Source organism: Oryzias latipes, chromosome 3 (genome assembly GCF_002234675.1).
Source record: "Oryzias latipes chromosome 3, ASM223467v1".
NCBI classification, from domain to species: Eukaryota; Metazoa; Chordata; class Actinopteri; order Beloniformes; family Adrianichthyidae; genus Oryzias; species Oryzias latipes.
This window is the reverse complement of record NC_019861.2, coordinates 3381850-3396761: the sequence shown is the minus strand read 5'-3', so window position 1 is coordinate 3396761 and position 14912 is coordinate 3381850. Positions and strand designations below refer to the sequence as shown.

Below are 14912 nucleotides of genomic sequence, written 5' to 3'. Positions count from 1 at the left end.
CCCTTGTTTTAATTGCCAGAAATGCATCCCATGATTTGCTAAGACAGGAATTGTATTTTTCTGTAGTCAGCTTGGAAATGAATTTCCGCCTATGACAGAATCCAATGGCAGTGAAGCAACCAAACGGAGTGTAGTTTTGTGTGTTGTTGTGGCCGAGTGGTTAAGGCGATGGACTAGAAATCCATTGGGGACTCCCCGCGTAGGTACAAATCCTGCCGACAACGATACAAGTCTCTTGCATTTAACTTTACAAACATTTAACACAAATAAAGTTGTGAGCACCATGCCAGCTCGGACCAAGACTACCAAGGCGTATTGGATCTCCTTCAAGATGCGACTGGATGCATCACAATGGAACGTAGCAGGGAGCTTCTTGCCTTCTCATTGTCGTTTGAAAGTAAAAGTACAGGCTTTGTCATGCAGCGTGTTTTTGTCAGTTACTGGTTCACTATGAATTAACTACAAAAAATATTCAGATAGGCACATTTAAGTATCATTTTCTTTATACATGTCTTCCATCATGGGATGAATGCTTTTTAACATGTTAAAGACACCATTTTCATTGGAGTTGGTCTTTAAGGCCTTAGTGCATGACCAAAGGATAAACTGAGTTTTAAATCCAAGCTTAAATCCAAGCTCTAATTTCTGCCTACGACAGAATCCAATGGCAGTGAAGGAACCAAACGCTGTATAGTTTCGTGTGTTGTTGTGGCCGAGTGGTTAAGGCGATGGACTAGAAATCCATTGGGGTCTCCCCGCGTAGGTTCAAATCCTGCCGACAACAATACAAGTCTTTTGCACTAAAACTTTACAAACATTTAACACAAATATAGTTGTGAGCTCGGACCAAGACTACCAAGGCGTATTGGATCTCCTTCAAGATGCGACTGGATGCATCACAATGGAACGTAGCAGGGAGCTTCTTGCCTTCTCATTGTCGTTTGTTAGTACAAGTACAGGCTTTGTCATGCAGCGTGTTTTTGTCTGTTACTGGTTCACTATGAATTAACTACAAAAAATATTCAGATAGGCACATTTAAGTATCATTTTCTTTATACATGTCTTCCATCTTTGGATGAATGCTTTTTAACGTGTTAAAGACACCATTTTCATTGGAGCTGGTCTTTAAGGCCTTAGTGCATGACCATCGGATAAACTGAGTTTTAAATCCAAGCTCTCAACGGAATCTTTCATTTTTCATTAGGGTTATGTTTGAACATTAGAATGAAGATAAATGTTAGCCAAGTATGCTAGAAATTTACAAGATTCTTGAGATTTAAGGCAAATTTTGAGGCGTTGTGTTTGAGGAAACAATGTGTGGTTGTTGGGGAAATGAAATTGGGCATGGTGGTAAAATGGTTGTCATATTTTCCTTTTTTGAAATGATCCCTTGTTTTAATTGCCAGGAAATGCATCCCAGTGATATCTGCTAAGACAGGAATTGTATTTTTCTGTAGTCAGCTTGGAAAAGAATTTCCGCCTATGAAAGAATCCAATGGCAGTGAAGCAACCAAACGCTGTACAGTTTCGTGTGTTGTTGTGGCCGAGTGGTTAAGGCGATGGACTAGAAATCCATTGGGGTCTCCCCGCGTAGGTTCAAATCCTGCCGACAACAATCCAAGTCTCTTGCACTTAAACTTTACAAACATTTAACACAAATAAAGTTGTGAGCACCATGCCAGCTCGGACCAAGACTACCAAGGCGTATTGGATCTCCTTCAAGATGCGACTGGATGCATCACAATGGAACGTCGCAGGGAGCTTCTTGCCTTCTCATTGTCGTTTGAAAGTAAAAGTACAGGCTTTGTCATGCAGCGTGTTTTTGTCTGTTACTGGTTCACTATGAATTAACTACAAAAAATATTCAGATAGGCACAAGTATCATTTTCTTTATACATGTCTTCCATCATGGGATGAATGCTTTTTAACATGTTAAAGACACCATTTTCATTGGAGTTGGTCTTTAAGGCCTTAGTGCATGACCATCGGATAAACTGAGTTTTAAATCCAAGCTTAAATCCAAGCTCTAATTTCCGCCTACGACAGAATCCATTGGCAGTGAAGGAACCAAACGCTGTATAGTTTCGTGTTTTGTTGTGGCCGAGTGGTTAAGGCGATGGACTAGAAATCCATTGGGGGCTCCCCGCGTAGGTTCAAATCCTGCCGACAATGATACAAGTCTTTTGCACTTAAACTTTACAAACATTTAACACAAATAAAGTTGTGAGCACCATGCCAGCTCAGACCAAGACTACCAAGGCGTATTGGATCTCCTTCAAGATGCGACTGGATGCATCACAATGGAACGTAGCAGGGAGCTTCTTGCCTTCTCATTGTCGTTTGTTAGTACAAGTACAGGCCTTGTCATGCAGCGTGTTTTTGTCTGTTACTGGTTCACTATGAATTAACTACAAAAAATATTCAGATAGGCACATTTAAGTATCATTTTCTTTATACATGTCCTCCATCTTTGGATGAATGCTTTTTAACATGTTGAAGACACCATTTTCATTGGAGCTGGTATTTAAGGCCTTAGTGCTTGACCATCGGATAAACTGAGTTTTAAATCCAAGCTCTCAACGGAATCTTTCATTTTTCATTAGGTTTATGTTTGAACATTAGAATGAAGATAAATGTTAGCCAAGTATGCTAGAAATTTACAAGATTCTTGAGATTTAAGGCAAATTTTGAGGCGTTGTGTTTGAGGAAACAATGTGTGGTTGTTGGGGAAATGAAATTGGGCATGGTGGTAAAATGGTTGTCATATTTTCCTTTTTTGAAATGATCCCTTGTTTTAATTGCCAGGAAATGCATCCCAGTGATATCTGCTAAGACAGGAATTGTATTTTTCTGTAGTCAGCTTGGAAAAGAATTTCCGCCTACGACAGAATCCAATGGCAGTGAAGCAACCAAACGCTGTACAGTTTCATGTGTTGTTGTGGCCGAGTGGTTAAGGCGATGGACTAGAAATCCATTGGGGTCTCCCCGCGTAGGTTCAAATCCTGCCGACAACGATACAAGTCTCTTGCACTTAAACTTTACAAACATTTAACACAAATATAGTTGTGAGCTCGGACCAAGACTACCAAGGCGTATTGGATCTCCTTCAAGATGCGACTGGATGCATCACAATGGAACGTAGCAGGGATCTTCTTGCCTTCTCATTGTCGTTTGAAAGTACAAGTACAGGCTTTGTCATGCAGCGTGTTTTTGTCTGTTACTGGTTCACTATGAATTAACTACAAAAAATATTCAGATAGGCACATTTAAGTATCATTTTCTTTATACATGTCCTCCATCTTTGGATGAATGCTTTTTAACGTGTTATAGACACGATTTTCATTGGAGCTGGTCTTCAAGGCCTTAGTGCTTGACCATCGGATAAACTGAGTTTTAAATCCAAGCTCTCAACGGAATCTTTCATTTTTCATTAGGGTTATGTTTGAACATTAGAATGAAGATAAATGTTAGCCAAGTATGCTAGATTTTTAAAAAATTCTTTAGATTTAAGGCAAATTTTGAGGCGTTGTGTTTGAGGAAACAATGTGTGGTTGTTGGGGAAATGAAATTGGGCATGGTGGTAAAATGGTTGTCATATTTTCCTTTTTAGAAATGATCCCTTTTTTTAATTGCCAGGAAATGCATCCCAGTGATATCTGCTAAGACAGGAATTGTATTTTTCTGTAGTCAGCTTGGAAAAGAATTTCCGCCTATGACAGAATCCAATGGCAGTGAAGCAACCAAACGCTGTTTAGTTTCGTGTGTTGTTGTGGCCGAGTGGTTAAGGCGATGGACTTGAAATCCTTTGGGGTCTCCCCGCGTAGGTTCAAATCCTGCCGACAACGATGCAAGTCTCTTGCACTTAAACTTTACAAACATTTAACACAAATAAAGTTGTGAGCACCATGCCAGCTCGGACCAAGACTACCAAGGCGTATTGGATCTCCTTCAAGATGCGACTGGATGCATCACAATGGAACGTAGCAGGGAGCTTCTTGCCTTCTCATTGTCGTTTGAAAGTAAAAGTACAGGCTTTGTCATGCAGCGTGTTTTTGTCTGTTACTGGTTCACTATGAATTAACTACAAAAAATATTCAGATAGGCACATTTAAGTATCATTTTCTTTATACATGTCTTCCATCATGGGATGAATGCTTTTTAACCTGTTAAAGACACCATTTTCATTGGAGTTGGTCTTTAAGGCCTTAGTGCATGACCATCGGATAAACTGAGTTTTAAATCCAAGCTTAAATCCAAGGTCTAATTTCCGCCTACGACAGAATCCATTGGCAGTGAAGCAACCAAACGCAGTGTAGTTTTGTGTGTTGTTGTGGCCGAGTGGTTAAGGCGATGGACTAGAAATCCATTGGGGTCTCCCCGCGTAGGTTCAAATCCTGCCGACAACGATACAAGTCTCTTGCACTTAAACTTTACAAACATTTAACACAAATAAAGTTGTGAGCACCATGCCAGCTCGGACCAAGACTACCAAGGCGTATTGGATCTCCTTCAAGATGCGACTGGATGCATCACAATGGAACGTCGCAGGGAGCTTCTTGCCGTCTCATTGTCGTTTGAAAGTAAAAGTACAGGCTTTGTCATGCTGCGTGTTTTTGTCTGTTACTGGTTCACTATGAATTAACTACAAAAAATATTCAGATGGGCACATTTAAGTATCATTTTCTTTATACATGTCTTCCATCATGGGATGAATGCTTTTTAACATGTTAAAGACACCATTTTCATTGGAGTTGGTCTTTAAGGCCTTAGTGCATGACCATCGGATAAACTGAGTTTTAAATCCAAGCTTAAATCCAAGCTCTAATTTCCGCCTATGACAGAATCCATTGGCAGTGAAGCAACCAAACGCTGTACAGTTTCATGTGTTGTTGTGGCCGAGTGGTTAAGGTGATGGACTAGAAATCCATTGGGGTCTCCCCGCGTAGGTTCAAATCCTGCCGACAACGATACAAGTCTTTTGCACTTAAACTTTACAAACATTTAACACAAATATAGTTGTGAGCTCGGACCAAGACTACCAAGGCGTATTGGATCTCCTTCAAGATGCGACTGGATGCATCACAATGGAACGTAGCAGGGAGCTTCTTGCCTTCTCATTGTCGTTTGTTAGTACAAGTACAGGCCTTGTCATGCAGCGTGTTTTTGTCTGTTACTGGTTCACTATGAATTAACTACAAAAAATATTCAGATAGGCACATTTAAGTATCATTTTCTTTATACATGTCCTCCATCTTTGGATGAATGCTTTTTAACGTGTTATAGACACGATTTTCATTGGAGCTGGTCTTCAAGGCCTTAGTGCTTGACCATCGGATAAACTGAGTTTTAAATCCAAGCTCTCATCGGAATCTTTCATTTTTCATTAGGGTTATGTTTGAACATTAGAATGAAGATAAATGTTAGCCAAGTATGCTAGAAATTTACAAGATTCTTGAGATTTAAGGCAAATTTTGAGGCGTTGTGTTTGAGGAAACAATGTGTGGTTGTTGGGGAAATGTAATTGGGCATGGTGGTAAAATGGTTGTCATATTTTCCTTTTTAGAAATGATCCCTTGTTTTAATTGCCAGGAAATGCATCCCAGTGATATCTGCTAAGACAGGAATTGTATTTTTCTGTAGTCAGCTTGGAAAAGAATTTCCGCCTATGACAGAATCCATTCGCAGTGAAGCAACCAAACGCAGTGTAGTTTTGTGTGTTGTTGTGGCCGAGTGGTTAAGGCGATGGACTAGAAATCCATTGGGGTCTTCCCGGCTAGGTTCAAATCCTGCCGACAACGATACAAGTCTCTTGCACTTAAACTTTACAAACATTTAACACAAATAAAGTTGTGAGCACCATGCCAGCTCGGACCAAGACTACCAAGGCGTATTGGATCTCCTTCAAGATGCGACTGGATGCATCACAATGGAACGTAGCAGGGAGCTTCTTGCCTTCTCATTGTCGTTTGAAAGTAAAAGTACAGGCTTTGTCATGCTGCGTGTTTTTGTCTGTTACTGGTTCACTATGAATTAACTACAAAAAATATTCAGATGGGCACATTTAAGTATCATTTTCTTTATACATGTCTTCCATCATGGGATGAATGCTTTTTAACATGTTAAAGACACCATTTTCATTGGAGTTGGTCTTTAAGGCCTTAGTGCATGACCATCGGATAAACTGAGATTTAAATCCAAGCTCTCAACAAATTTTTCATTTTTCATTAGGGTTATGTTTGAACATTAGAATGAAGATAAATGTTAGCCAAGTATGCTAGAAATTTACAAGATTCTTGAGATTTAAGGCAAATTTTGAGGCGTTGTGTTTGAGGAAACAATGTGTGGTTGTTGGGGAAATGAAATTGGGCATGGTGGTAAAATGGTTGTCATATTTTCCTTTTTTAAGTTATCCCTTGTTTTAATTGCCAGCAAATGCATCACAGTGATTTCTGCTAAGAACAGAATTGTATTTTTCTGTAGTCAACTTGGGAAAAAAAAATTCCCCCTTTATCTTATTTATTTATCTTATTTAAGAATATCCGCCTACGACAGAATCCACTGGAAGTGAAGCAACCAAACGCTGTGTAGTTTCATGTGTTGTTGTGGCCGCGTGGTTAAGGCGATAGACTAGAAATCCATTGGGGTCTCACCGCGTAGGTTCAAATCTTGCCGACAACGATACAAGTCTTTTGCACTCCAAACTTTACAAACAGTTACCAGCCATAAGGTTTTGAGCACCATACCACCTCAGACCAGGAAAACCAAGACGTACTCGATCTTGTAGAAAATGTATGTTTTTAGATTTTATTCTTTATTATATTGCAGTTTTGTCTTTAGTGTAAAGTGAACTCATTTTGAACTCATCAGGACTTATTCTCCAGTGACCTTCACTTGTGCTTTGTAGTTGCAGCAGCAACTAGGACTTCTTTGTGCAAATCTAGGAGTTTCCAGAGACGCAATAAATATGTCATGGACTACATTTCTACTATCTGGGTTGAACATCTTATCCTTGGGAAAGTGTTCAGATTCGTGTTCTCATGTGGAGGATGAAGCTGACCTCTGATCTCGTGCCGGTGATGGAGTATTCGTTTGGCCGGTGTGATTTACTCTGGACCAGAAGAGGACTCCTTTTGATCATGGATTGTGTGCGTCGGTGAAGGGCCCCCACCCCTGGAAAGGCGGAGCGGATCTGGAGTTGGCAACCTTCAGATATTGGCCGGTAGAAGCACGAGGGATACCGGCTGACGAATCAGAGCGACCAGGGGCGGAGGATCAGCGGCCATGATCTTTCCGGAAGGCGGAGATTCAAACACATGTTAAAAGGACTGTTTTTAAAGTTTTCCATAGTTCTTAAGAAAATCTACGAGTAATTCGCATGTAACTTGTGCGTCAGTAGATCTTTACTTGAGAATCCAGATATATCTGCATTAATGTTTAATCTGTGCTCTAAAACTATTGTTAGAGAAATAAACTTCGTGTATTTTAAATCCGGTTGAATCCTTGTTTGCTTTACCACTCTCGACTACTGAACACGCATGTATGGAAAGAACTGAAAAGCGAAGATTTATTTCCCACAATCTCCGTCAAGATGCAAGTGGATGTATCACAATGGAAAGTAGCAGGGACCATCTGCCTTCTGCAGATGCTTCTTGACAAACCACTTACTCAGTGGACAATGCCAACTCCAAAAGTTGGTATTCCCGTGTTTCACAATTAAAAAGGAAAAGTTCTCAGAACTTTATCACACTGTTGTGAACTGCAACTTAGATTTAGAAGTACAGACAACTCAATAAATAATGTTGAAGTGTACAACTACCTTAACATTCTGAACTTACTTAAATAGTTTAATTTGAATTGTAGAACTTAGATTACAATTTAATTTAGATTACAACTTGAAAGATTTTGTTAAGTCACAAAATTTAAGTTGGATTTATTACAGTGAAACTTGTCCAGAGGAGAGACAGTGGATATATTGGTAGAAGGATGTTGACTCTGGTGCTGGCAGGCAAGAGGTCTAGAGGAAGACCAAAGAGGAGGTTTATGGATGCAGTGAAGGAAGACATGAAGGTAGCTGGTGTTAGAGCAGAGGATGTAGAAGACAAGGTTAGATGGAGGAAGATGATTGGCTGTGGCGACCCCTGAAGGGAAAAGCCCAAAGAAAATGAAGAAGCTTTTTTTCTGCTTCACAGGTCAAGTTTCTAAACATCCTCGGCTGTAGCTTTACTGTCCCAATCAGAGTAAATGTGACAAAAAGAGTCAATGTGACCAGGAAGCAGAAAAATGGGAATAAATGTTAGCACAGAAAAAAGCAATCAGCCGCCATGACAGCAGAACGGAGTCAAGTCGATTTAGCAGGAGTTGTGGACTTTAGCAGGAAAACATGGACTTTTTATTCAAGCTATATTTAGACTGCCGTTCTATCATTGTTTTCAATTCATGAAGCTGACGTGATTTCACCTCAGTGTGTAGAATTTTTGGAGATTCTGGTGTTTCGCTGAAGGAGCAGCAGCTTTGGAGCAGAGAGCCTGACAGCAGTCAAACACAGTCCCTGAACCCGAGCTGGAGGGTAGACGGAATTAATTGATGATCAGAGGAAACGTGAAGATGATTAGAAAGACCACCACAGTGTTCTGAAACTGCGCATGTGTGCACGGTGCACGGGTAGGATTAATCCTTTCAGGGTAATGAAAGCGTGCAGATTGTTCTCAGCTCTCCTACACCTGGTGCAGGACAGAAATAGCAGCCATGGCGACAGCGACACTGAGTGCATGTGACAAGCGTGTTCGGAGCAGCTGCTGCTCGTTCCGTGGACACTGCATCCATGTGAATGTGACGGCTTAAACCTGTGGGAAGAAGTTAAAGCTCTGGTTGGAAAGGAATCCAGCTGGAATCCCTCCCATGAATGAGAATACTCATTTGTAGGAAGAATCTGTAAAGTTTACCACTGAGAGAGCAGGTGTACTCCCTGGTAGGCAGGTGATTTTGCAAACAGGGTTGAGTGAGCTGTGGAAGCTGAGGCCCAGCATTAGTATGCTCCTGGCAGAGTCTCAGAGACCTTTGTGGTGCTTACACACACAAACGCCTCACTATTGCCATGCAGCAGGCTGGAGCTAAATGACTCGAGTCCAGCGGCTCTCCTCGCTGCTTTATCTTGGGGAGATGAAAGGAAAGTCGTAGCATCACTTTATTACCTGAGGGACAAAAGGGCCGGTCTGTTCAAAGAGGAAACTTCAGCTCTAAAGCCGAAAATGAGTCTGAGCATTACACTTAGTTGGAAACAGAAGCGTATTTTTTATCTTCTGTGTGCTGCAGCCTCAGCTCTTCCTCCAAGCTGTAAAATAACAAGTGTCGAAAGTCGCGACGCAGCTTCGATTCATCCCGCCAATGAAACTGTGACGGACGGCAAACCTTTCGACCGTCTGTTCACTTCAACAAACTTCTCCTTCCATTCGACATCAAAGTTCTGCTATTATTTATTCATTCTTTTATTTTATATTTTTAATATTATTATAAAAATAATAAATAAATAAACTTGTGCGGACTCTTTTTTTTTAATTGTTTAATATGTTTTTATTATTATAAATAAAAAAAAGTTCTGCAGATCCTTCTGACAAAGTAAAAATCTCACCTTTAGCTTTAAGGAGTTCATTCATGTGGTGTTGATGAGGTCAGTGGGAGATGCGTCTATGGTGCACTCAGTTGCCACATGTTCTTCCTCAGTTCCATCAGAACCCCATAAAGGCTTGAAGAAGCCAGCCCTTCTGTTTGTGTGCACTGCATTCTGGTGTCTTACAGACCCACTCCCATCATCTCTATTTTCAAAGGGGTCCTTTAACTATGATTGTGCTGTTTTTGGCCATAATCTAAAAACCTTTGTTGTTTTCTAGAACATAATCTCTGCAGAGTGGCAGCATTTGGCCCACCCAGTGTATTTGCTACGTCACAAATACATGCGACTTTTTTCAAACTGCATTTTTTTGTCTGCTACTGATTCACAGAAATTTGCACAAAGAAATAGTCAGAAATGCACCAACAGGTGTCTCAATGGGCTTGTACCGGTAATTGTAAAGTAAAAATAAAATAATAAGGATCATGAATTCATAGAATTCAATAGGAATATATGTCCTCCATCATCAGAAAAATGCCACAAGAACATGTTAGAAAGACCAACAACACATTTTCACCAGGTGGGGGTCGACTTTAAACCTCAGAGGAACAGTTTGTGGTGCTGTCCAGCTTTTTGGGGATTCTTGTTCTGATTTTTGTCCTTGTGGTTACTGAGGCTGTGATCATCACCAACATCAACTCACAGGAGGTCTGAGGCTGGACGCTGTCTCATCTGTGAGTCAATTAGTGGGGGAAGTCCACCCATCCAGCTCCACGGCTCAGGTAGTAGTTGGCAGCAGGTCTGGGCCTTCCTCCTGACAACTGGCAGAGTGAGTAGAAAGGATGAGGAGCAGTAAAGGATGTCTGGATAACGTCATTTGGCGCAGCAGCAAACTTATGGTGTCAATTCAGCGCCTAAAGTAAAACCGCAAATCAAAACCCCAAAGCCGCGAATCAAAATGCATTAATTGAGAACCTAAACCCACAATTTGCTACCAAAAGATATAACCCAAAGCGCAATCATATTTCTCAGCTGCCAATTTGTTTTACTTAATCTAAAATCGTCGTTTTGAGTTGCGCTTTTATTTTGAAATGGTCTTTTTGAAAAACTATCGTCATTCATTATAAACAATGTTCTCCAGTCTTAGCCATGCTAGCTAGCTCAATGCTAGCGGAGTTTCCAGCTCATTTCATGACTTTTACAGATTAAATAAAGTCGATTTTTTACGACAGTGTCAGGATCGGTCATGTCAAACCTGGGAATAATTTCCTGTGAATTCTCACTAGGATTAATCAAATATTTTTTCAAGAAGTACATTAATGTACAACCTATAAGGTTTCTCAACATTTCCTTAGGGATTACAGAGGGAATTGAACATAGCAACATATTGCTGTGCCAAAAACTAGTATTTGTAAATTAACAGTCAATATCCTTGAACATGATACATACAGTAAAAATACTGGGTCATATTCATGAGATGCATGTTTCTGGTAATTTGCATTTTTTTATGTTATGTTCTTGGAGCTCAGAAAGTAACTCCTTTCCTAGTTGGGAATCAAGTTCACACCTAAAAAACAAAAACAATAAAAAGGTACAATTCTTTATGATTTAGAAACACATTTTTTATTTGAGGTACCTGAACTGTATTCCGAGACCATTTTATTCTCAACTTTAAATATTGCAGGTTTACAGGAAGTTAACTGTCAAAATATGCAGCTACTGAGTATCATTTAAGGTATATATATATATTCTTATTTTAACTTTCTTAAATACTGTGCAATCTTTTCGACATCAAACACAACCAGAATGAATCCATACATAAGGCGTTTTGGATTATAAGACGCACTGTTGTTTATTGAATAAAATGAGGCTTTTAAGTGTGCCTTATAGGATAGAAGATATGGGCGTGAAAAAAAACACTCTCAATGACAACATTCCTTCATGGGGTGCAGAGATCTAAAAGGCTGTTGATGCACAAAATCACAAAGATGGTTTCAGGCAGGATTTTACAGTTGTCCAGGCTGATCTTATCCCCTCAGCCTGGTTACCATGGAGATTTCAATGTGGATTTATAAGATATATGATCTTATCTGGGTTTAATTCAACCTAACAAACAAAGATCAAACACGGGTTCAGACATCCCAGCCTCTCCCAGATGTACACACCTGAATCACTGAGCTGCTCCTTTTTTACCCCAATGTAATAAAAAAAAACAGCAACCTAACCCATCTGGGTGAGCCGATTTGTGTCTTTTGAGTTTACTGTGGATTTATTAACCCTAGGTCTGCACAGCAAATATATGGACTTGAACGTTTGCCTGACGTCTGACGCAACAGGAAAACTGCACAAAAAGCTGACACGTCAAACAAAAGCTGACTTAGTCATGGGATGAAAGAAAGCCAAACAGTAGAAGAGTCGTGTCAGAGTGTCTGTTATCTCAGAGAAACACAAAATCAACTCTACAAATCAAACAAAGTTCTAAATGACCTGCTTTTCTTTCAGACACTGGAATTAATGAGGAAGGATTAATGGCTTAATCGGTACTGAATGACCTTTTTTTTCCAATTTACAGCTTCTGTTGGAAAAAGGGAGCTTTTGAGTTTCTGCTGTAGCTTTGATTCAGTAATTATGTGGAGAGATCAGAGAGCAGTTTCACTGAGAACACTGAGAGGTGAAAAGGACTGCACTGGAAAAAAAAAAATCCTTCTCCGTCCATGATTTCAGAAAATGTGGCCGCTGTCTCTGAGTGAACATCCACCAAAGTCTGTGAACCAAAATCTCCCAGCTTTTCTTAAACATCCCTTTTTTTCATTAGGAGGCGACTGCTGGCTTTGAAATTCAGAGTTTCTTTCTTGCTGTCAGAGTTTGACTGGTCTGCTGGCGTCCAAAAGGAATCAGGAAGTTCAAAGTCTTGCATTCCTGTGCTTTCCAGCAAACATCGGTCAGAGGAGCTCAAGCTGAAACGGCAGGCTGTCATATCTTTGACAAACCCTGTGGAACATCAGCACCAGCTTTTAGTTTCACTGAAACATTTTACATTCTGGGATGGATAGAATAAAAAACTAGTGTTAGAAGAACAGGTAGATCCAAATGCAGCGGGTTTATAGCTCAGCTAAAAGTCTAAGTAACTCTAAGTAAAAGATACATAAGGGTCAGGCAGGAGTCAATAACAGGCATGAGATCATCAGAGGATAGACAGGATGGTCAAAATCGAGGTGAGTGTCGGAGCAGGCGGCAGGCAAACAGGGTCAGGATCAGAATACACAAGGTCAGGTCCATAATAACGCTCGGTAAAGGAGGCAGAGTGGCACAAACAATACTTTGCACTAAGTTCAGCTCAGTGAGAGCCTAAGTATGCTGTGGTTGATTGAGTGAATGAGAGTCAGGTGGGTAGCAAGCAGGAAGTGCACGCTGAATGTGCTGGGAGATGAAGTGCTTACTAGTGCTAGTGCTTACTCTGGAGACTGCTCCCGCCAGTGACCAGAGGGGGAGACAAAGTTCTGACTTCTGACAACTAGAGTCATTATTTTTTAAGTATATGTGCTAAGGTGTCCTGTGGAGGGTGCTCTGGGCCATTGGGGTCCATAGGGCCTTACTGATTGTCCGATCTCTGTATGACCGGTGCTGGAGCTTAGTTCACATAGCCGGTAGTAAGTTGAACCAGTTCCCGGTGCATGTTGGACTCCAGCAGGGCTGCCCCTTTATCATCGATTCTGTTCATAATTGCCAGTTCTGTTCAAAATCTTTATGGACAGAATTTCTAGGTTCAGCCAGAGGGGGTCTGGTTAGGATTTCCTCCCTGCTCTTTGCAGATGATCTTGTCCTGTTGGCTTTATCCAGCCAGAACCTCCAGCATGCATTGGAGCATTTTGCGGCAGAGTGTGAAGCGGCTGGAATGAGGGTCAGCACCGCCAAGTCTGAGGCCATGGTTCTTGACCGAAGAAAGGTAGTTTATTGTCTCTGGTTGGGTGGACTGCTCCTGCCCCAGGTGGAAGAGTTTAAGTATCTTGTTCATGAGTGAGGGAAGATCGGAGCGTGATGTGCTCAGGCGGATTGAAGTGGCATTCCAGGGACCTGGTGCCACTGACTCTTTCTACCATTAGGTAGTTTTTACGGAGGAGATGTGGCCGGGCTCCAATTTCCTGGAGTCAATGGTTCTGTTTAGCTTCTGCAGAGTTTAGGCCAAACATGATAGTCATGACTCTGTTCTGTTCGAGAAAGAGTGAGCACCAGAGAGACAGAACTTCAGAAGACCACACAGTTCTGGTACGTAGGTGGGTCAGACTGGTTCAGGCCCTTTAACACCATCCGTCCTTCTGTCCAGACAAAACCAACTAGTGGAGCCAGGTAGGTTAATGGTTCAGAAAATTGTGCATTTTGGAGTACAAGCGTATGATTGTAACTCATCTCCTCTTTCAGAAAAGAACGTAAGTCCAGTGAAACATCCAAAATGGCAGCCATTTTTTAAAGATGACAGCCATAAACTTAATATGGCCGCCATAATCAATATCTATTTGCCCATGTCTCAACAATATGGGCTGTTCCTGCACAAAATGCAGTCTTTAACCCTTGTGCTATCCTAGGCACTTTAACAGTGGGGTCATCTAGACCCTGCAAGACAGTGCTCTACACCTTTTTTGTTTTTTTTAATTTTTTAACTTGTCCTGTCCAACAGCTGGGCAGACAGATGAGACTGAGGGCCTCTTATGTTGGACATATTTTACTTTAACAAGAGGGGCTATTAATCTTCAGACAAACCAAAGGTATGTCTGAAGATTAATTGAGGCCAAACTTTATTGATTTCAACCATGTTTGAAAATCTTTGGTGTTGGACCGGACAGAAAAGGAAAGAAGGGAAGAAGAGAGAGGGATGTTAGAGGGGGGGGGGGGGGGGGGGGGGGGGGGTAAGACCATGAAACAGGATAGAGCAGACAGGTTTACTGGTTGTTTATCATTACGGTAAGGTTCAAGTGTAGTACAAAAAGGGCGGGGCCTGTCCACACACACACTCAAATGTTATCAACATACCTGCTGGCTGAAAAAATGTCCACATGTCAACATGCACACAAAACAGATAGTGTTCACACACGCATACCTATGCGTTTAAACCAACTAGTGTGAAATCTTACATTCATTCAATCATGCAAACTATTAGTGCAAATGTGAGCTAACACCTGTGCTCAGGTGAGTGTTTATGTTCTTCTAAAATGGATGGTGGAATGTGAAAAGAAGGAGGAGGAGGAGGCCCCCCCCCCCAGACCCCTGCCGCAGCAGCAGCGGCAGCCGGAACCCCCAACGCCACATG

At 41.2% G+C, this 14912-nt stretch overlaps 10 non-coding genes across 10 annotated transcripts; all 10 read left to right on the top strand.

Annotated features, from left to right (window-relative positions):
- Positions 1-142: 142 nt before the first annotated feature.
- Positions 143-224, top strand: trnas-aga. The gene has a single exon. It is a non-coding gene; the product is annotated as a tRNA-Ser (tRNA).
- A 478-nt stretch (positions 225-702) lies between these two features.
- On the top strand, positions 703-784 carry trnas-aga. The gene has a single exon. It is a non-coding gene; the product is annotated as a tRNA-Ser (tRNA).
- A 749-nt stretch (positions 785-1533) lies between these two features.
- Positions 1534-1615, top strand: trnas-aga. The gene has a single exon. It is a non-coding gene; the product is annotated as a tRNA-Ser (tRNA).
- Positions 1616-2090: 475 nt separating this feature from the next.
- On the top strand, positions 2091-2172 carry trnas-aga. Its single transcript has one exon. It is a non-coding gene; the product is annotated as a tRNA-Ser (tRNA).
- Positions 2173-2932: 760 nt separating this feature from the next.
- On the top strand, positions 2933-3014 carry trnas-aga. Its single transcript has one exon. It is a non-coding gene; the product is annotated as a tRNA-Ser (tRNA).
- A 749-nt stretch (positions 3015-3763) lies between these two features.
- On the top strand, positions 3764-3845 carry trnas-aga. Its single transcript has one exon. It is a non-coding gene; the product is annotated as a tRNA-Ser (tRNA).
- Positions 3846-4324: 479 nt separating this feature from the next.
- Positions 4325-4406, top strand: trnas-uga. Its single transcript has one exon. It is a non-coding gene; the product is annotated as a tRNA-Ser (tRNA).
- A 479-nt stretch (positions 4407-4885) lies between these two features.
- On the top strand, positions 4886-4967 carry trnas-uga. Its single transcript has one exon. It is a non-coding gene; the product is annotated as a tRNA-Ser (tRNA).
- A 749-nt stretch (positions 4968-5716) lies between these two features.
- On the top strand, positions 5717-5798 carry trnas-aga. The gene has a single exon. It is a non-coding gene; the product is annotated as a tRNA-Ser (tRNA).
- Positions 5799-6596: 798 nt separating this feature from the next.
- Positions 6597-6678, top strand: trnas-aga. The gene has a single exon. It is a non-coding gene; the product is annotated as a tRNA-Ser (tRNA).
- The last annotated feature ends 8234 nt before the right edge of the window (positions 6679-14912 follow it).